Source organism: Leopardus geoffroyi, chromosome C3 (genome assembly GCF_018350155.1).
Source record: "Leopardus geoffroyi isolate Oge1 chromosome C3, O.geoffroyi_Oge1_pat1.0, whole genome shotgun sequence".
Lineage (NCBI taxonomy): Eukaryota > Metazoa > Chordata > Mammalia > Carnivora > Felidae > Leopardus > Leopardus geoffroyi.
The window spans coordinates 12524754-12544208 of NC_059338.1; the positions used below are offsets into that span (position 1 = coordinate 12524754).

The window sequence follows — 19455 nt, forward strand, 5'->3', positions numbered from 1 at the left end:
TCAACATGTTAGACCAGTGTTGAGTCTGAGAACACCAGCATAAGTTTGCCTCGTGATTAGACACCAAGGGCAGGTAGCAGTCATTGAGAAACCCTGAAATGGCAAAGTTAGGGAACTGGGTTTTGAAAATGAGTCACCCAAACATTTTCTTTCCAAACATCTGCAGGTTGTTAGCCTGATTTATTTTGAATTAAAAAATCTTTTTGAGCTGGCTGACAGCTTATTTTAATTCCCAGCTGTTAAAATGTTTCAGCAATTGGAATTAGGGGCTGTGCCATTGCTTTTGATGTGGTGGGAAGCAGTTCAGCACTCAGGTACACCTGGGGGACCTGCCCCTTCTCATCATGGTCCTTCAGTTTTATTCCTTCTGTTTAAGAGCTTGGTGCTTTGAGCTCTTTGTTTACGATCTAATTGCTTGGGTCTTATAGCCCTGGTGGCCAAGGGAGTTTAGCTCATATTCCAGGCTGTGGTGGCTTTTATCCAGCACCTAGCACTTTGTGGCTGCCTTAGATTCTTTCTGGAACAAGTTTGGGGAATAAGCAAATACATACATAAGTTTATATTTAATTGACATTGCCTCTTCCTCTCCCCAAATATGCTGAAATAAATTTGCTACTCACAGTCATGGTTCTGATAAATGTTTTTAAGATTTTTTCTGTAGATTGTTGGCTTGGTAAGGGCTTTTGACTTGTTCCCCACTTTTCTGTGGTTGTGGGTGAACACCTCTTATTTTTACTGTGATTTTGGAGAGGGAAACCTGGCGACTCAGTCTCCTCTCTCCAGTTCCTACCCAGCACAAACAGGGACACCACCACCACTATCTACTACTCCCATCACCATTTATTACTACCATCAGCACCAAAAAGCCATTCCTTGGCACTCTGAACTCTCCCAGCATAACATCCTATTATTCATATTATTTTTATTGTCAAATTCCGCACCCCCCGCCCCAAATTATCTATACTAGCTAGCTACTTACACCTCTTTAGCTCACTGTTATGTCTCTTTTTTTTTTTTTTTTTTTTTTGCCATATCCATTGTGGCTTATTTCCACCACTCTGTTGGGACTGGGCTCTCAAAGGTCATCCATAGCTATTTAATTGAGAGTCAGTCCTCTTGTTAACTTCTTCACTTATTATCTGACCTCTGTGTACCTGTGTGAAGGGAAACTTTGAGACCAAAAACTAGAATGACAGAGTGGAACATTTAAATACTAGAGTAGGGGTTTGGGGCTTTATTCAGTAGGCATTGGGCGATCCAATCCTGCTTTTAATCTGTGTGAAACTGAGCAGTGAGTAGATTTATCCAAAAATGAGGAAATGGGTAGAATATTGTCACAATAGTCTAGGTGGAGAAAGGTACTGAGGGTATAAATGAGAATAATGATACAGAGAATTGAATGTTAAGCAGGTTGGAGAGATATTGAAAGAGTCTAATAGAGACGATTAAAGGTTGATGAAAATACGTGGAGGGAAAGCCGAAGAGAGCCATAGCCTTTCTTACTTGTGTCCCTCATTTTTGACCTTCACGTTTTTACTCATATTCTCTCTTTCTATAATGTCCTTTCTCAGTCATCTCATCTCTGTTTGTTGAACTTCACTCTTCTTATCTCTGAAACTATCATTTTTATGAACTCTTTCTTTATCACCCCAGGGGGATATTACCTCTAATTTCTAAGGATTCTGTAGTACTTTATATATCTTGACTTTTATCTCATTGTCTTAGCATGACAATCTCCTCAGTCTGCTTTTAGGCAGATGGCATGTGGTTAAGGGTGTGACATAGGCATAGGAACGAGGAAAGTGAAAAGGACTGTCGGTAAGTATAAGGTTATGTGGTCTAATGACCAAGGTGAAATTGCAACCTTCATTTCATGGGTGGTGTGGATGTGGATTTCTATCATGTTTTTACTCTTTTTATTTTTCACTTGTGACAGAGTTTTACAGTTTGGTTCTCAGGAGCTTACGTTAGAATAGAATGAACAGGAGGCACTTATCCTTTGGCAAATATTACTCACGCTTTCCACATCTCTCCATGAACTGGAAGAGGGTGCTGATTCTTCTTCCTGGAAATTAAAAAAAAATTTCTGCTTGTGATTTTACGTTCAACAATTCACTTCTATTATCTCCTGAGAATCTTTCTGAAGAATTTACTCTCCTGTGGCTGAATGCAGCATAATTGGTTTTCTAGAAAGATGCATTCAGACCCAACAAAACAATATTTTTTCCCCAGTAGTCTTTTCTTTCTCTAAAGAACTTCGTGTTTGGACTCTTTAGAAAAATGCAATATTGAGTGTTTGAGTAATACATTGAGGCAAATGAATATTTTCTGCGTCTACCCTTTTATTTTCAATGTGACTAAACTTTGAGAGTCATTTCAAAAGCGTAGGGCAATATTTCTAGTTGGATTCTCCCAGAGGCAGTTGAAATGGGAATGAGTTACAGGGGTGCTTGTTAAATGACACATTATGACACATCCACACATTAAGAGGATGACTGGCTTTCTGTTTTTCCTCTTTCTCTCCATTAATACGTAAGCTGCTTTTGCCTCTTTCCAATAGTGACTACGATGTTTTTGTCTCATCCCTTTTTTTCACATGACAGATAGGGTTTCACAGAATTTATTAAAAATGCAAATTTTGGTGCAAAACGCTAATTTCAGAACCGTCTTCAAAGATTCTGTTCAGGAGTTCAGGGCTGGAGTCCCATTTGCAATATCCACCCCCACCACCGCATCTTCCCTAGGGGACTTGGACGCAATGGACCACGCTCTGGGAAACACAGGAGCGGGCCAACTAACTGAGCATCGCCTTTCACCGCACGGTCAGTCGGCAGTGGCCATGGCTGACGGGGGAACAACCACTACATTTAGATCTGTAAGTTCTTTCTAACCCATCTCTTCTGAAGAGAAATTATAGGGCATATATCCAGTTACAGCTCAGTACCTATGAACCGAGAGGATTCTCTCGAGTTACCTGCCCTCGTCGCTTTTAACCTCTTGTTCTTGGGTTGTGACTATCTTTTTTACCTCAGGGAATCTTCAGATAGCCTTTTAAAAAAACATTCTAAAGAGTAAATTAAATGTAAAGAGTATTTTGGGGCACCTGGGTGGCTCATGTCGGTTGACATTCAACTCTTGATTTCAGCTCAGGTCGTGATCTCATGCTTTGTGAGTTCGAGCCCTGCTTTGGGCTCTGTGCTGACAGTGCAGAGCCTGCTGGAGATTTTCTGTCTCCGACTCTCTCTCTCTGCCCCTTCCCTGCTCTCTCTCTCTTTCTCTCAAAATAAATAAACATAAAAACACTTATTAAAAGTAAGGAGTATTTCACATGGTATGTGGGCATCAGTGAAGAATTTGGACTTAAATGACCCTGAAATTCTACAATTCAATAAATGTTCTCTATAATATTATATTCTATACTGTATAAAAATATGTTAAAATGACATATTAAAATACAGTAGGACGTCTTTCTCTGAGAGAATGTGCAGCTAAAGTTATGAATATATTTCTCGTCTCTTTCCAGACTTCCCTTTACCTTTTTTGTGTGAAATAACTTGCCTTTGTAATTTACCTTGTTATGATCTTGGTGCATAAATGTTACAACGATTATGGGTACCTGGGCTGGCTATTGGCGTTTTTTGTTAACTTATAAAGGAAACCGAGACAAAGTCAAAATGTCGGAACCAGTTTAATGATGGGATCCCAGTTATGGCTGTATGTACATCAAAGACACAGGGAACTAGGTGCTATTCATTAGGACACTCCATCAAGTGTGTTAAATAGCTACTGTCATTTCATCCCCCCCTCCCCCCCCCCATTTTACAGAGCAGACAGCAGAGACTCTGTGACTAACCTGCCCTGACCACCTTGCCTGCCTTGACCACCAGTGTCAGAGGCAAAACGTGGAACTCGGGCTTACCTGACGTCGAAATTTGTCCTTCTCCCAGCCTACTGTGCCGCTCTGATGCTTAATTCAGTTTAGGGATACCAAGTGAATCAACGTAGATTTTGTTCTGATTCTGGCCAGGAGCAGACTCTTTTATAAAGTTACCAGCAGCTGATTGCCAGTGGCCACGCACAGCTCATGGTTTCTAGGGTGGCAGGTATGTAACACTGGAGAGTGGGACAAAATCAAGACAGAGCAGAAGTAGCTATTTGAAGGGTTTCAAAGCCCTTGCCCGACACTTGCCTCCTGGGACCGTTTTGATCTCGCTCCTTTTCTGTCACCCCTTTCTTTTCAAGACTTAACTCACCCCAGCCCTAACCCTTCCTGCTGGTGGGTGCCCCATTCACAAGGGAGCAGATACCAGATGGGAGAAGTTGAAGAGACAGTTGTTGGGCGATTGTTCTTATGAGTTATGTCCTTGGGCTCTTGGTTGGAGGGCTCCGATCTGAAAGCTTGCTTCAAATCCACTGAGAAAGTAGCATGATTTAAGTGGTGGCCTGGAGAGGGCTGGGGGGGGGGGGCTGACAGTGAGGACTAATTTGTTCTTTAAGTTTATCTAATGGTTTGCAAGGGTGGAAATATCTGCTGGAGAGATGTGATGGATTCTCCTAGGAAACTGACTTCACCAGATAATTCTTTAGAAACTGTTTTCAGAAGCGAGACAAGTGGTGTGAATCTGCTGACACAGGGAATCAGCTCTGTGTCTGGGACCGGGTCACAGACCCCGAGGCGTGCCTGTCGCGATACAACGGGGATGATTTTTCAGAGGGCAAGCGCTCACGCTGAGTGACTTTCAAAGCTGTTCCAGGGCATTTCTCAGGCTTTTCAACTCTGGATACTCTTTCCCACGGTGCAAGGGCCAAGAGAAGGGATCCTGGGCTCTCTTCCCTGGCCCCCAGGATGGGAATTCAGGGGGAAAAGGTCACCTATTCTCATGCCACAAAAGAAAACGTATTCATCAGTTTTTGAGCAAAGGAGCTTCAGTCTGCAAATAGGGGAATTGCTAAGAGCTCATGAGCTCTCTTCCCCAAGCTGGTGCTGTAATGGGGGCGAAGGGGGCGCGGATGGTGTTGTCCTCCTTCAGGTGAGAAGGGAGTGTTCTGGACTTCTCTTGATAAAACCCCTTCCAATTCCAGTAAAAACATGCGCTCCAAAGCCATCATCTTTTCTGTTTTTTTTTTTTAACTATTTACTGGAGGGATTCTGAGAGAGAGAGAGAGAGAGAGAGAGAGAGAGAGAGAGAGCACACAAACAGCTAAAGTGGCTTCGCGGTCACTTCTCCGATTGCTTTTCTTGCTGGAGAATATTTCACATTACAGGATTTTCCTTCTCCTCTGTGCTGTTGATCCACCCAAGATCTTCACATCTTCCCCAACACAGATTAAAGATGACACAGGGTGGGGGAAAAAACAGGAGGAAATTGCGTTTGAAAGTTTTGTTCCATTTGTATGACCAGCAATGAAAACTCTTTGTGGTCCCCACCCCAGATTGTAGCAGCAGGGCCCCGAGGCTGCCCGGCTATGAATTCATTTCCAGTCCAGCCAGCTAAGACAACGCTCATATGAATTAATGGGCCTTGCTGGACCTCGCCTCCCTCTACTCACCTCGCTGAGCCCAGCCCCAGTCTGCAGTGGCTGCACATAGGAGCACACATCACTCCCGCCCTTGACCTGAAGGGCACACCGAACTTGGTGCATGCATGAACCATGCTGCACCCTGTTTGGGACACGGGAACAAAGCTAGCCGTGTGCTCTTGGAGGACAGAGGACCTGAGGCGGCTCCCTTGGCCCAGTGAGGGAGTCTCCCTTCTTACCCCGCATCTGCCCATCCTTCTGGAATCTGTAGTGTGGCTTCGATCTGGCCTCTTGGGAGAGGTGAAATACGGCTTCGCTTTGGAACAGCTGAGGTTTGCTCATGGCAGCAGAGGGGCTGGAGTCTTAAGCCTATGATGTGGCCGAGGCCAGCATTTCTTAGTAATGAGTCTTGCAGACATATCCCGGGAGAGGAAGTTAGATTAGGGCAAGGCAAGTGAATGAGATTGTTTAAAGGCTGCAAGGAGATTAAAAAAAAAAAAAAGCAATTCCTCCTCGGTTAGGGTTGTGATGTTCTCTCTCTTGGGTGAATGCGCAGGCAGTGTGGGGTTAGGGCTCTCAGCCTAGACCTGGAGATTTCATGTCAGGGGAAATGAGGATGGTGGGAGTGGGGGTGGGAGGGATGGGGGAGGACTGTGTAGGAGCTGGATTATGGATTGTGAGCAATTTGCCGCTTTCCACGGAGCCTCCTGGGGCCAGCCTTCCTCACCTCCCATAACTGCGAATTACTCTGGTGCCTGAGCCGCCTCCTGGATTTAGCGTCTGCTGTACGTTGGAGAGACTGCAGGGCTGGTGTTCACACCTGGGGCGGGGGAGCAGGGGCAGAAAAATGCCTTGTACCCAGCAGTCACTCTGTAATTAGTTACTGAGTGACTAAATGAAAAAGCTATTTTATGAGCCACTCTTTGACAGTCTATTGCCCCAGCGGAGTTGAAACCGGGCTCATTTTTGAGGCTCACAGCTGTTCTGTCCTCCCTGGGCTTCTCCTCAGGCACTGTGTAGCATCTGGTGGGCATGAGATGCCTCAAGTCCCATAGCCAGCTGGGAAGGACGGGCTGGGAGGCAGTACTTCTGTTCCTGCTACTTCGATGAAAGCTGAATTCCTCGTTTTACTTTTTAAGAGATAGAAAGTTCCTCATTTTTTGTAGAGCTGGTGTAACCCAAAATAATGGAACCCGTGGGGAGACACGCCAAGCACATCTCAAGACAATCCACTTGCTTCCGATGGTGCTTTCGATTTAAACAGGGGTGGGATCTTTGCGAGACCAGGCTGCTTGGAAAGAGCATGTGATCTGGTCAGCCTGATGTAGGGTGGGATGTATCATCAGCCCTTGCAGGAGGACCGTGACCTACATCAACATTGGGTACGAAATCCCGGGTTGGTGGGATTTCATGGTGCAACCTTTGAGAGCCCTTCCATTATAATAATTGCTCAATAGTTGAATAAAGTTAAAGAAAAAGAGAGAGATGAGAGAGAAAGAGAAACAAAGATTCCTCCCCTCACCCCCCTAAGTAATGAGACTCTTGGATGAAGTTCCCTACTTACTGCCACCCAGATCTGGGGGAGAGGGGGGAGCTCCTGAATCCGGGTAGCAGGTTGGCATTTCTAACCTGAGCCCAGGTTAATCTGCTGTGTGTACGGGTTGTTGAGCGAACTGGTAAACTGCCCGAGAGTCTTGCCTGAATGATGAACTGACACTAACTGACAAGAGCTGGCGTATGACTCCGACCTCACTGAATTTCCTCTTTCTCCTGCCAGTGGTCGTGGCAGCCCAGGATAAGGTGACGGGGAGACCACAAGGGCAAATGTGACATAAGGCAGAAGGGCAAATGTGACATAAGGCATCTTGAGAACTTCCAGTTGGTTGGTAGTGCCTCATGGGACAGGAGCCTTCTCTCGTAGGCTGGGAAGGCAGTGGGACCAGCACACGATCATGTGGATCAGTGTTCACTTTTCCAGATGCAAAGAGAGGAGACATGGTCACCTTGCATACATTTTGATAACATCCCTTGGGCAAGAGGAAGGTATAACTCACAATAGATAACCTCTGCTTTTGTTCGAGCGTTGTCTCCTTTATCTGCAACATGGGGGTGTTGAGTGATGCCACAGGCAGCTGGAAGGCCTCACTTATTTGACCTAATTATTCCCAATGTAGACCTGACTCATCAGAACGGGCTCTTCTTCAAAGGAAATGAGAGCCAGATTGTCTCCTTGGCAGCCATGGGAAACAAATGCTATCCACAGAATGGCTGAGATATTGAAAAAAGGCACGGTTGGCTTTTGGGGCCAGCTGCCATTTAACAGTGTGACCAGGAATGGAGGACTGGAGGGAGGGGAGTGTCAACTTCTGACATTCTAGCTGTCTCAAAATGTTCTTAATAAAATTAACTCACCTTTGGATGCCGTGGGCAAAAGTAACCCCATATTAAGAACCCAGGGAAGAATGGAAACTTTCAGTGGGGTGTTTTTTTTTTTAAATATTAATAATTGAGTAAATTTCCATGGGTATACTAGGGGGACTTTTCACAGGGGAACCTTCTTATTTCTTGGTCCTCTCAGGTGCTCTGTTGAAGAATTGAAGGATGGGGAAATGGAGAAAGGGAGTTGAAATGACCCTCTTGTTGCCATTAGGCAAATCCAGCACAGAATGGGAGCGGCGTGCCGCATTCCCTCTCCGAACGGCCTGCCTTAGCTCAACGATGCATATCTGAACTTAACACTTCATCTTAGACGGTCGCCAGTTGTCCATACCGAAACGCAGGTGCACTGAAAATACTCATGTAACCCTTCCCCGGTCCCACCGTCCTGTTGTACAGTCGTGGTTAAGAATGCCACAACCCTAAGAATTAGGGAAAGATGTGCACTTGGCTGATCCCTGTGGCACCGTCTGGCTCGCGGCCTTTTGTGCAGCAATTCCCGAAGCACCGGACCGTGAAGATGCCCGACTGACAACATCGTTCCAGCGTCGGCCTGCTGTTGCCGGAGAGGAGCCTCCAAAGACGCCGTGTTTGATCTCAGCCTGGATCCCCTCTGGGAGGAGGAGAGGGAATCCCACAAGCTATTCGTTAAGAAGATCCTGTTGTTTGGTCACGTCCTCTGACACCGTAGCCATGCACGCATACAGGTGTAGTTGGCATTCTGACGTGTGCATAGTGCGTTTTCGTCTCTTCCCTGGAGTCCAGGCCAAAGCCTGAGGTTCCTTTTGACACAACTCTGCCCAAAACTCTGGCTTTGTGCTCTCCGGCGCTCCGCAATAACATACCAGCTCTGTGGTGTGGCCAGTGTTTACTTAATTGGCGGGAGGACTTTTTAATCTCCAAAGGCAAACGTTTCTTCTGCATTCCACATAGGTAAGATGTGGTTTGCTGTGGTACCAGGGTAAGGATTTGGGGTGGGGAGGGAATGAAGGAAGGAAAAACAATCCTTAGGGCTAAAGTCACGGGAGGGGGTGGGTGGCCAAGAAAGAGAATCGAGTCATTGGGTGCGGGGGTGGGGGGGAGGGGAGAAGACGAAAAATCAACAGGCGTTGTTTTAAAGAGTCAGAACTGTGACTGACCATATGCTCACTTTGCAGTTATTTCCAAAAATAGACGACTAGTGGTGAGAAGCCACTGGTTTCTGATGCCTTATGAGTGGGTCAGGGAAGATGATTTCCAATTGTTGGGGTAAGATACAGGGTAGGCTGTATATCCAGCGGAAAGAGGTGGCTTAAGCTTTACAGTGCGTTGGATTCGATTTCACAGAGCTTTTTACTGGCCAGACAGCGCTGTTAGCTAAGTGAGAGGAATTCACCTGAGGATAAAAGGGGCTGGTGACCCGGAGCAGGCCCTTACAGGTATTCTGTATCTTGAATAGAGCTCATCTGCCAGCAGTGAAATAGTCATCAAGAAGTGGGGGCCAGTGAGTACAAGGATGGCCAGAGGTGATACACCGCAGACCATCTGGGTAATGGGACGGGGTCCATCAGAGGGCGTTAGTGCTCACCTTCTTCACAGACCTCTGGATGAGCGGTGACTCCTAGGTCGGAGATTTCCTGAACGTGTCATGTTTCCTGGAAAAGAAGAGGTTGAGGGTGCCCTGTTTTCAGGGGAAGAACAACTTTGCTGTAAGTTGTGTTGCTCAATGGTAAATGTTTACACGTTTCTACAACTTTGATTTATTTTGATTGTGGTAATTCATAAAAGATGTTGTAGCTCTGAAGCTTGGCAGTTCCCCCAAAGCACAATCTGCCAGAGACTCTCCCCAGGATCTGCTTACCTATTACAGAAACCAAGAGAGTCCCAGTAGGACAGAGGCGTGTGGATGGCAGAGAACATCTCTGGAGGTGAGAATATGGCAACAAGGGATCCCGAGACATAACAAATGCGCCAGTCTGACTTCTTTTCTGGATGCACACAGAGCCTCTACTTCTCTCTAAAACTGGGGCAATGCTAGAGGTATTAGTTTCTTGAAATGTTCGCAAGTCCTTGCAACGCAGTGCTGGGATTTGCAGTGATGTATGTAGACGGGACATGCCTCAAATGGAACGTTGCTGATTGAGTTTTAGTCCCGGGGGCTAACATTCCATCTTATGGATTATTGTGTCCAGCTTTCAAGTTCATGTTGAGCTCTGAACAGCTGTTAGGCCTTTGATGCTCATATCCCCAGAGCCCAATCTTTCAGCTGACTGCTTTCAGCTGACTGCAGAGCCATATGCCATGAACTCCGGGACTGACGTAGGAAGTCACAGCCCTGGTCTCGTTAGGACTGCTCTGCAAAGCTGAGGGCAAGGATATGCAGAGACGTGGGCTGATTTGTTCTTTTAATGCCGTTTTTTTTTTTCAGATCAAGTGAAACAATAGTATGTCATCATTAGTAGATTTCATAAACGTTTATTGGGCATCACCATATGTCAGGCCGAGATTCAAAGTTTAATAATACACAAAGCAGCCATTGAGGAATTTATACGTGGTGTATATTTCTCTCCCTTCACTAGACTCAGCACGGTGTTATTCTCAGTTATCTTCTGATCTCTGCCATCCAGCATCAAGCCTGGTCCATGATGGGTATTTAACAAATGTTGAAACAGTATGCAAAAAGCAGTTCGCCTTGAGATTTTCCTTTCTTGTTCTCTAACAGCCTTGCCTCACGCATATCAACTGACAGATTTCCTCCTATCAAAATGCCAGAACATCTTTCCCTCTAGATGCTTATTTCCTATTGCACCTCTTACAACTACTGTGAAGAGAAACAAACTTTTTTCCTTTATGGCAAGCGGGACTTCTCACTAGTATCTATGATCATCCATAAAGGCAGACATTTTTTTTGTCCTTTTGTTCACTGCTATTTCCCCAGCACCAAAAATATTGCCTGGGGCATAGTAATCACATGTCAGTTCATGTCTTTGTAATTATTTGTTGAACGAATACATAAAATTGAAATCAGGACAAAAGATCTTGACGTATTAGACAGGTTCAGTTAAGCTATGTGGCAGTAACAAATAACCCTGGAAATCTCAGAGGCTGAACACATATAGGTTTGTTTCTCTTTTCCACAGAGCTGGCTGGGGATCCCGCTGCCTTCTAGATCAGCTCCTTTCCCAGTGGTAACACCAGGATCCAGTATGACCGCATCCTGTAGCTAACCTGGAATGTATAGCTTTGGGCTTCCTCTTCTAGGGGAAGGGAGGGCGAAAGGGTTGCACACTGACTCATAAATGCTTTTGCCTGGAAATGATGCATGTCACTTCTGTTCACAGTCTTTTGGCTACATGGCTGGGAAATGTGGGTGAGCCCATGAGTATCTGGTGGGCATGCTCCACTAAATATGTTAGTCAGTGCTTGCTAAGTGATGCTGTAATACCTTAGGAAAGCGACTCTTTGTGTCCCACCCTTAGTCTTACCGCTTCGGTGCATGACGGCCAGCTTCCCAATGCGTATCTGCGTATCTTTGCCTGAAGTCTCTCTTGGGTTGCTGGATCTCGCTTTGGGCTCCTGCTTTGCCTTCAGCATAAGAGGCTCTGGGTGCCAGGAAGCCACCCTACGTCAGGCTGAGATTAAGGCTGAATAAGACACAGAGCAGCCATCAAGGAGTTTATACTGTTTACGTTTCTGTCTCCCTCACTAGACTCAGCTTGTTAAAGGCGGCATCGACTCAATCGATGACTGCTGGGCTTTAGTGTATAAATAGCTCAGCCCCGTCACTACTCAGCTGGTGGCATGACCGGGAGGTGCATTTTCTGCACTGGCTCCCAGAGACGGCAGGGGGGTTAAGCTCTAATTGTCCGCAGCGATGACTTACTTGATAACAAACCTATAACTGGCTGTCTTCCCCTCCCCGTCTCACTTCCTCATTCCCCTGACAGTGTTTCTTGGGATTTCCTCTCAAATAAACTATTTACATTTGATTTTGTGTTTTAGGATCTTCTTAATGAGGAGCTCCAAACTAAAATAGAAAGTTGCCTACATAGTTCTCCTTGTGTGTGTGTGTGTGTGTGTGTGTGTGTGTGTGTGTGTGTGTCTGTGTGTGTGCGTGTGTGTGTGTGTGCATGTATGAGCGGGGTGGGGGAGATTGATCATACGGATTTGGGAAGGGCATAAGGGAGGTCTCCTCACTGTTTCCATCTGAGGAACTGTTTGGTGGTTGGAATGAAGGAAGTGAACGGAATACAAGGGCAGGAAGGAGAATACCTGAGGTGCCAGAAAGACTTTTTCCTGTCACCGTGTTGTTAAAAACATAAAACCTGGATCTTGTTATTACAGTATTGGCTCCCTGAAGTCCTGGGGAGAAAAGTTCTCGAAGGCTTTCTAAGGTGGACACTTCCCTGCCTGTCAACACGAAAGCCATGGTAACTGGAGTTTTGTGTTTCTCAGCACCTGTTGGTGGGGTTCCGGAAGCGCCTTTGGACAGGCTGACGGGGTGATGGGCCCTCCGACCCCGCGACACTGTTCTCAGAGTCCAGGCTGGGCAAAATCCTGAAGTGGTGACAATGGTCTTCAGTTTTTCACCTCTCCTTTTAATGTCCTCTGCTCCTTTTTGGCGATCTCCTGTGTCCCAGGGTCAAATATTGCTGAAGTGGCCTTATAATTTGTCATCCAAACCAGGCCTTTTTTGTTCTCAACTCCCAGTAAGACATCACATGAGCAATCCATACTTACTCACCCGGTGGCGGCACCGGGGTTTAAGGGGGTGCTTCCTCGCTGCATGTAGCACCCTGTGTCCCGCATTGACTGTGGCAAGGGGTTTCATCACAGAGAAGAAGGGCCCCGTCTCCGGTGGGAATCAGGAAATGCAGGAACAGACTCTGGTCTGTTGCTCACTCATAGGGGAAATTTGGCAAGTCATTTCGTTTCTCTGGGGCTAAGGGTCAGTATCTATGGAAGAGAGGCTTAGGACTGGAGAATGATAATGATTGTGGTGGTAGTAGCCACACGTTATATATTTAGTGGCTTAGACTTAAGAGCGTGGACTCTGAAGCCAGAAACCTGGGTTCAAATCCCAACCCTATCACTTACTCACATGAGATCTGGCCAAATTACTCATACATTTTCTTGGCAGTGTTACTATGGCACAAATGCCACATCATAAACTGTACATATTCAGCATGTACAATTTTTAAGTTTCGATATATGAATATGCCCATGAAACCATGAAACTCTGACTACAATCAGGACAATGCACCTGTACGTCACCTCCCTGGCAAAGTTTCTGCGTGTCCCCTCCAAATAGTCGCCTCCCCATCCCGCCTCCCACCACCCCCCCCGGCGACCACTGATTTCTCCGTCACTATACATTAGTTTGCATTTTCTAGAGATTCACATAAATGAAATCATGCAGTAGATTTTCTTTATGGCTTGACTACTTTTACCCTGCATCACTATTTTGAGATTCATTGTGTTTTGTATCAATAGTTCATTCCTTGCTGTTGCCGACTGGTGTTCCAGAGCATGGATACATCGCAGCTTATTTGTCCACCTGTTGCTGGACATTTGGGTTGTTTGTGAATTTTTGGATGTTGCAAATAAAGCTCCGTGAACATTTATGCATAATTCGTTGCATTGATATGTGCTTTCTTTTCTCTTGGGTAAATAGTAGAATGGTAGGCTCCTAAGGTAGGTATCTACATTAACATTTCAAGAAACGGCTACATCATTTTCTGAAGTATTTTTACATTCTAAATTCTAAAGTAAAGTTTACATTTCCACCAGCAGCATATAGGACAAAGATTTTAGCTCCTCCCCATCCCATTCAATGCTTGTTATGGGATTTATTTTATTTTTTTATTTCATTTTATTTTGGTATGGTCATTATTTTAAATAGGTGTGTGGGAGTATCTCATTGTGGTTTTAATTTTTTTACTCATGATGAATGATGATGAGCATCTTTTTATGTGAATATTTGCCATCCTGTATCTCCTCAGATCCAGTGTCTGTGAAAACCTTTTGCCCGTTAAAAAGACACTGGTTTGTTTTCTTCTGTTTTGAGAGTTCTTTATATGTGCTAGATAACAACACCCTTATTGGATACACAATTGTAAATGTTTTTCCCCATTCCTGTGATTTACCTCTTCATTCACGGCAGTGTCTTTCCCAGAGCAGAAGTTTTAAATTTTGATGAAATCTGATTTATTGATTTGTTCTTTAAGGCCTAATCCAAAGTCAGGGTTTCCTCTTACTTTTTTCTTCTAGAAGTTCTAATAGTTTTAGATTGACCTTTAAGCTTATGATCCACTTTGAGTACATTTTTGTGTATGATGTGTGGGGTGCGGATTAAAGTGCAATTTTTTTGGCATATGAACAGCCAACTGTTCCAGCACTATTTGTTGAAAAGACTATTTCTTCTCCACTAGATTGCTTTTGCACTTTTTAAAAAATCAGTTGTCCACATGAATGCATCTTCTGGACTTTCTATTATTTTCATTGTTTTTGTTGTTGCTGTTTTGTTGTTTACATTTATATCAATATCACCCTGTGCTGTAGGTTTATAAGAAGCTTGAACCAATGTACTGTTAGTCCTCCAAGTTTGTTCTTCTCTTTCAAAGCCATTTTGGTTCTCCTAGGCCCTTTGTGTGGTTATATGACTTTTACAATCAGTCTGACGGTTTCTACGAAAAAGCCTGCTGAGATTTTGATTGGAATTTTGTGGATTCTATACATCAATTTCAGGAGAATTGACATCTTAAGACTATTGAGTCTTTTGGCCCACGATCATGCAAACTGGGACACATGTGAGAGTGGAAAGGAGGCTGCAAAAATTATTCAAGGACAGCCAGCACAAGCCCAGACTGTTCCGGGATGTACAGGCATCCTCTTGTGTGCCCTCTCGTCAGCCCACGTGATGACATCCTGTTGGTGGTATGGTTCCCAGAACTCTTCGTCTCCTCCTGTCCACTTCAACATTTATTATGCTTCTAATAGTGTTAACTTCATTCCTGGCAGAAATATCTCAATAAAGAAAACCCTAAAATCTCAGCATCCCATTGACAGTTTTTTCCTGCATGGCCAGAATGACAATGGGTAGCCTGATAAATCGATCCCTAGTAAGAATTAAGTAGCACATGTGTCATTCTATTAGCTTCTTGCTTCTCCTCACTTATGAATGTATCCAACTCATCTACTCTTTAACTTTTAAGGACTAATTCTAAAGGCAGGTTAGAAGGAAGGTGTTGAAAATAATTCCCTCTGAGTTGAATTAAGTAATAGATGTAAAATTCCCAGTACTATTTCTGGTGCATCCAAAGCCATCGGTAAACTCCTATCCCCTGGAGCACATCACAGCCCTGGGAAGTCCCTGCATGGAGTCAGGAAGGGCTTTCCTGGGGAGGGAGGGCAGGATGTGAACCCTGGTCTTCCTATATTCTTCTGGGTGGATCAAAAGCAACGCTCATAAAAAGTTGGCAAAAGAAAACTCAAAATATATCGTAGCAAAAAATCTGGATTAGTTCTTCTTGGTATCACTGCCAGCCATCTTGCAAGATACTTGAGGACATGACCTTCATTGTTCTTTGCTGCCATGCACTCAAGGGTCAGGGTTCGGGTGGTGTAGAAAGGGGGTGGTAATGTTGAAGCCCTTTGCCGTTACTATGAGCAGGAAGTGAAATATCAAGGATGTCATTCAAGAGTTCTCTCTCCGCTTAATTCTGTATCACTCTGGCTTCCTGTGTATCTCTTCTGGGCTATGCTCCTTTCTGTGAGTCTCTGAATCCATTCAGGTGGTCAAGATGATGAGCTCAGCTGGTTAGGCTCTGGGGCTAAGGAAATCAAGGTCACAGGTTCAGTCTCCACATGAGCCAATTAACTCTGCAGACAGAGAAATCCATCCAAGTCCTCAGATTGCCTCACCGACTCTCACCAGCTGGCTTGAAAAACTGTACTCTGTGGGGCCTGGAACACGGATGGCTGAGTAACAGGCCTATCCTTAGTCCTGGAGAATTCTCCCTGGAGGAGGCCCTCCAGACGTTAGAAACCACTCATTAGATTCTGGAATTGTTCATTAATATGGCTGCACTTTACTTCAAGGCCTGGTGTTTATCCTGAAGTAATTTACGAGCGACTGAGGATTTTGCATTGTGGTAAAAGTTGATTGTTGATAGTGTACCAGCCTACTTGATAAATGATTCCTTGCTTCAGTATGCTGGAATGCAGAGGCAGCTGCGTGAGACTGGAGTGGGGAGGCCAAGGGCCAGCAAGCTGGAGCTTCAGATGGTGAGTCATTCATTTAAAAACTTCCTTCGTGTGCCTCCCATGGGCCAGGCACGGTTTTTGATACTAGGGATACTGGGAATGTAAGTATTCCTTATTTCCACGCATGTTTTTAATGCCTATTCCATGCTAGGCATTATATTGGACCCTTAAGGGCACAGCAGAGAAGCAGACAGTGTGCTCTCAAGGTGATCTAGGTTTAGGGCAGGGGATCTTAACCTTTGCCACGTGATGAGGGACCATAAGGCAAGCTGAGGGCCAAGCACAAACTAGCACAACCCTCCCCCACCCCCAGGTGGGATTTGTGCAATATTCCTCAGGAGGTCCTGGCCACCCAAGAACAAAGGAAAGGGCGGAAGACAAACCGTTAAACTGATAGAGTTTCCAGCAGGTTACAAACATCTTAGTAATATTACAAGAAAAGGCGATCTTATCAATAGCCTAATCTCCAGGAACTCCCTACTATTTTAAAGACAATGCTTTGCTTTAGCTTGGCCTCCAATAATCTGTAAATCCTCTTTAGCATATGGAAGTCTCTTTAAGAAACTTCCTCTTGACTTTCCCTCCCCCAGCTCCACAGTATATAAGCAGTCACAGCCCCAGCTCAGCTCTTTCTGCCCATGGGTCCTGTCCCCCACGCCTTAATAAAATCACCTTTTTGCACCAAAGACATCTTCAAGAATTCTTTCTTGGCCGTCGGCTTGGCTCTGGACCCCCACCCCTCCAAAACCCCCTCACGTGGACTCTCTTGGCAGTCTTGTGAAGTCTCTGGAAGGCTTCTCAGAATAATACCTTTAGATGCATAGAATAAGCACATGAGATTACAGAGGAAGCCAGTTATAATACAATACAGTTGTCAAAATATTAAACAAATACATCCGTGCTAAGTGCTAAGTATTGGACATGTAACCATGGTCCATGTGTGTTCACAGCTCCTCCTCAGGGCCGCTGTGCCAATCTCAGCTCCTGCTGTTGGGGTGGTTCTAGCCAACCATGCTTTGAGCCACACGTCTTGGTCCTCCTCCCAGGCATAGCTGAGCAAAGATAGGGAAGCGCTGACCTGGAGGCTGCTGTTCCATCTTGAACGAGTGAGATGCTCTGACCAAAAGAGCTGTGTCAGTCAGCAGGTCATTCTTAGGTAAGTTCGGATGGAAGGCAGGACAGATTTCAGGTACGGCTGGGAACGAAAGGTGAAGAAATGCAAAGAGCAGACTCTGAGTTAGTACTATAGTCATGAGATGTCTGGAGCAAGCTGAGGTTGTGAGGAAGCTGAATCTAAGAATCTATTAAGAGAGAGAAGAGAGGTGATGAGTCACTTGTAGTGGGAAGACAGGCAGACGAATGCCCAAAGAAACAGAAACTGAGGAGGTGAGTGGAATTGAGGGCAGAGCCTTAGAGTGAAAATCTAGAAATCTCTCTGCTGAGATCTACAGAATTGCTTTGGATCTAGAACAGTCCTTAAGTTTGTCTCCCCACTTCCATTTTCCCCAAGGGGTCTGGTTGTTATCTTCTCTTCAACGGCACTGAAGGCCAGCTTCCTGGCTGACATTCTTTATTTTCTTTATTACCAGGTACATTCTTACAATAAGCTTTCATGTCCTGAGGCAACTAGAGTAGCTCTCTGTTCTTTGTGATCAAAAGAGTCAAATGCAAACATGGCAGGGTGGGGTGAGTCCTCAGGAAATAAGGGGGGAACCTGACTGCCTCAAGCCATAGTTGTGGACAACAAATGCTTCCCAGCACACTTATTTTTTTTAATGGTTATTTATTTATTTTGAGAGAGAGAGAGAGAGAAAGGCAGAGGAGAGAGAAGGAAAGAGAGAATCCCAAGCAGGCTCTGTGCTGTCAGCACAGAACCTGCTGCAGGGCTGGGTCGCATGAACCATGAGATCATGGCCTATGCTGAAATCAAAGAGTTGGATGCTTAACTGACTGAGCCATCCAGACGTTCCCACCACCCCCAGCACACTTCTAAGTAGGGTTTTGGATTTATCAATGGTTAACCGTTTCAAAATTTTGTCGGAAAATTTTATAGTTCATTAAATATTGCCTTTTTTTTTTTTTTTTATGTTGGTGACATTTTAATTCCATCACAGTATGTGGTGTTTATAGCAAAAGCTTTGTTTTATGTGTTGGAGAAGGGCTTGGTAATGAGGAAAGGTCAGTGTCAGGAGAAATTTCGAGGTAGCTAAAAGTGATATTTAATAAAGAAATCTCATTCACAGCCAAATTGCATGGTAATTGGTAGTAAGGTGAGAAAAGCCACTAAGAATCTTAAAATCTGAGGTTTCACATGGGTCACTTCGTAGAAAAGGATGTGCAGCCCCACATTAGCTAGGAAGGGAGATACGGGGGCCAAATCGGCATTCATTCATTTATCTGCTGAGTGCCTCTTACATGTCAGGCAAAAACAAGACATACTGTCCTCAAGGTCTTACCTCCTAGAGGGGGAAGATAAACAGTACTTGAAAATAAACAAATAGGTAATAATACATTGTGAAATGTGCTAAGAAGGATATAAAAGGAAGACATTGTACGTGAGGGACGAGGTGGGGGTGGGGGCTACTTAAGATAGATAAGGAATAAGTCACTTCCTCCCTCTGAAAGGAAGTGACTTCGAGCTAGACTTGGAACCTGAGATGTCAGTCCTGGGTGCTGCCAGAGGAAGTACATTCTAGCCCAAGGGAGCAGGAAGTGAATCTTAAAGAGGACTGACTGTGACTGGGGCTCACACAGCCCCAGGTAGAGAGGGAGAGGGAGAACAGTTTGAGTGAGGCTGGAGATAAGCAAAGACCACTTGCTTAACGACAACTTATACAATCCCTTCGATGGACCAAGCTCTGTGCTATGCCAGGGATACAGCAGTGAGCAAGACAGATAAAAACCTCTGCCCCCAGGGCACATGTACTTTAGCATGGACCTGGTCAGAATATGCCTCGTTTATCATAATATAAAAGGCTTGGACTTTATTTATCTAAAGACTATGGGAGCCTTTGAAGTGGTCAATGTTGGGGAGTGACATAGCTGGATTTGCATTTTAGAAATCACAGCTCTGAGAGCAGTGTGGAGAATGTCTGGGGGCAGGGCAGTCCAGGAGCCAAGAGACTAGAGAGGTTGGTGCAAGAAAAGGTGTTATTCTGCTTTTAGATAGTGCAGTAGGTTGGAAATGAATGGAGAGATTCCAGAGGTGTTAAGAAGGTACAATGGACAGGATCAGGAGGACAGGTGAAAGATCTA

At 44.9% G+C, this 19455-nt stretch overlaps 2 long non-coding RNA genes across 5 annotated transcripts; one reads left to right on the plus strand and one right to left on the minus strand.

The window, feature by feature from the left end:
* Positions 1-1878: 1878 nt before the first annotated feature.
* On the minus strand, positions 1879-12354 carry LOC123586497. 4 transcript variants are annotated; one of them, XR_006706834.1, is made up of 5 exons: positions 12208-12354; positions 11421-11567; positions 9524-9590; positions 6248-6340; positions 3824-5889 (listed from the first exon to the last, which is right to left on the minus strand). It is a non-coding gene; the product is annotated as an uncharacterized LOC123586497 (long non-coding RNA). The 4 variants fall into 4 exon arrangements; XR_006706831.1 differs by having other exon boundaries at positions 3824-5995; XR_006706832.1 differs by lacking the exons at positions 3824-5889; positions 6248-6340 and adding an exon at positions 1879-2065.
* On the plus strand, positions 7085-11924 carry LOC123586498. The gene is made up of 2 exons (XR_006706835.1): positions 7085-8889; positions 9395-11924. It is a non-coding gene; the product is annotated as an uncharacterized LOC123586498 (long non-coding RNA).
* Positions 12355-19455: the final 7101 nt, after the last annotated feature.